General features: G+C 75.6%; 2 non-coding genes across 2 annotated transcripts in view; both read right to left on the bottom strand.

The window, feature by feature from the left end:
* The window catches only part of LOC147185152 (28S ribosomal RNA), a 4,301-nt gene extending 3,906 nt beyond the window's left edge, over window positions 1-395 (bottom strand). Inside the window, exon 1 of the ribosomal RNA XR_015099814.1 lies at window positions 1-395. This exon is cut by the window's left edge and continues 3,906 nt beyond it. This is a non-coding gene — a ribosomal RNA (28S ribosomal RNA).
* A 374-nt stretch (window positions 396-769) lies between these two features.
* LOC147185153 (5.8S ribosomal RNA) lies at window positions 770-923 on the bottom strand. The gene has a single exon (XR_015099797.1). It is a non-coding gene; the product is annotated as a 5.8S ribosomal RNA (ribosomal RNA).
* Between the last annotated feature and the right edge of the window lie 1,577 nt (window positions 924-2,500).

Raw genomic sequence — 2,500 nt, forward strand, 5'->3', positions numbered from 1 at the left:
CTTCAAAGTTCTTTTCAACTTTCCCTTAAGGTACTTGTCCGCTATCGGTCTCGTGCCAGTATTTAGCCTTAGATGGAGTTTACCACCCGCTTTGGGCTGCATTCCCAAACAACCCGACTCCGAGAAGGCCTCGCCCCGGCGCGCCGGGGGCCGCTACCGGCCTCACACCGTCCTCGGGCAGAGCCTCCATCAGAAGGACTCGGGCCCCCACCGGGCGGCGCCGGGCAAAGCGACCTTCTATACGCCACATGTCCCGCGCCCTCCGCCGGGCGGGGATTCGGCGCTGGGCTTCTCCCTCTTCGCTCGCCGCTACTGAGGGAATCCTTGTTAGTTTCTTTTCCTCCGCTTAGTAATATGCTTAAATTCAGCGGGTCGTCTCGTCTGATCTGAGGTCGTAGTCGAACGGGGTTAGAGGCGGGGGCGACGGATCGCCTCCCGTCATCGGGGGTCGGCCGTTAACCCCGCGCCTCGCCGGGCGCACGACTCCTACGCGGCCGCGCGGTGCGTCGCGGCGGACTGCGCGGCGGGGGACGGATCCTCCATCGGCAGCCGCCGCGGGCCCCTGCGGCCGCGCGGTGGTCGGGCCCGTCGAGGGCGCGGGCGGTCGGGTCTATACTTAGGGGGACGAGGGCCGTGCCGTCCGCCCCCCCCACCCCCATTTCCCCGTGCGGGGAGGGAAGGTGGGGGGGGTAGGCCGGCGGTGGCCCGCGACGCCCCAACCGCGGGAGGGGGGCGCCCGTGGGCGCCCCGATCCCGATAGATGTACAAGCGACGCTCAGACAGGCGTGGCCCCGGGAGGGACCCGGGGCCGCAAGGTGCGTTCAAAGTGTCGATGATCAATGTGTCCTGCAATTCACATTAGTTCTCGCAGCTAGCTGCGTCCTTCATCGACGCACGAGCCGAGTGATCCACCGCTGAGAGTCGTACGTTTGGTTTGCGGTTTTGGCCAACATTCAGAGAAGGGGTTAAAAAGGGGGATAACGGCGCCTCCGGGCGCTCCTAGCCCCCCCCGCCCCGCCGGCAGGCCGGGGGGGGACTTCGGAGACATTGAACCCCCCGCTCGCCGCCGAAGGTGGCGAGAAGGTTGGGTACCCGGCGACTGGGGGTAAGGTTCCGAGGTCGGCCAGGTCGCGATGGCACCGGCGGGGGAGTGGTCCCCGACGCCGGCCGCGGCCCGGCCTGGACTATGGGAGCGTTGACAAGGCGGACGGGACGTCGACGACCGCGCGGACGCGCGGGGTGGGGCGGTCGGGGAACGCCGACGGGCGCCTGACCGGGGGGGGGGGCCGGCGGGGGCCGGGCGGGACGCGGGGAGCGGCCGGCCGCGCGACGACGCGAACCGACATACACCCCGCGCCCGACACCGTCCTCCTGACCTTCCTCCCCCCCCGCGACGCCCGCGGCGCACCCGCCCGCCGCCCCGCGGCCGCGCGGCCGCCGCCGCCCGCCGCCTATCGGCGTTTCTCACGCTTCGGACTCGGGGGGGCCGGGGCGCGGCGGGGAGCGCCCCGGCGCCGCCGCCGACGGCACCGCAGGGTCGGGCCGCGGGGGCTGGGGGCCACGTGCCCCCGCCCCGCGCCTCTCCCCGCGGGCCGCCTTCGACGTCGCCGCCGCCGCCGCCGCCGCCGTCCTCCTCCGCCCGTGTGTTCGCTCTGGACTCGGGGGGCCGGGGAGCGCCGGGGTGCGCCGGCGCCGCCGCCGACGGCACCGCGGGGTCGGGCCGCGGGGGCTGGGGGCGCTTACGGGTCGGGGCGGGGGTGTAGGCGACCGGCCAAAGACCGGCACCGTACCCCCCGCCCGTCTCCTTCACGCCCCCGCCCCGCGCCTCTCCCCGCGGGCCGCCTTCGACGTCGCCACCGCCGCCGCCGCCGCCACCGCCGTCCTCCTCCGCCCAACCGTTTGCATCTGTTCGCTCATGACTCGGGAGGCCGGGGCGCGCCGGGGTGCGTCGGCGCCGCCTCCGACGGCACCGCGGGGTCGGGCCGCGGGGGCTGGGGGCCACGTGCCCCCGCCCCGCGCCTCTCCCCGCGGGCCGCCTTCAACGTCGCCGCCGCCGCCGCCGCCGCCGCCACCGCCGTCCTCCTCCGCCCATCCGTTTGCATCTGTCCGCTCATGACTCGGGAGGCCGGGGTGCGCCGGCGCCGCCTCCGACGGCACCGCGGGGTCGGGCCGCGGGGGCTGGGGGCCACGTGCCCCCGCCCCGCGCCTCTCCCCGCGGGCCGCCTTCGACGTCGCCGCCGCCGCCTCCGTCCTCCTCCGCCCATCCGTCCGCTCCGAACTCGGGAGGCCGGGGTGCGCCGGCGCCGCCTCCGACGGCACCGCGGGGTCGGGCCGCGGGGGCTGGGGGCCACGTGCCCCCGCCCCGCGCCTCTCCCCGCGTGCCGCCTTCGACGTCGCCGCCGCCGCCGCCGTCCTCCTCCGCCCATCCATCCGCTCCGAACTCGGGAGGCCGGGGTGCGCCGGCGCCGCCTCCGACGGCACCGCGGGGTCGGGCCGCGGG

This window comes from Hippocampus guttulatus, unplaced genomic scaffold, assembly GCF_054856545.1.
Source record: "Hippocampus guttulatus isolate MCC_2025c unplaced genomic scaffold, RoL_Hgut_1.0 HiC_scaffold_34, whole genome shotgun sequence".
NCBI classification, from domain to species: domain Eukaryota; kingdom Metazoa; phylum Chordata; class Actinopteri; order Syngnathiformes; family Syngnathidae; genus Hippocampus; species Hippocampus guttulatus.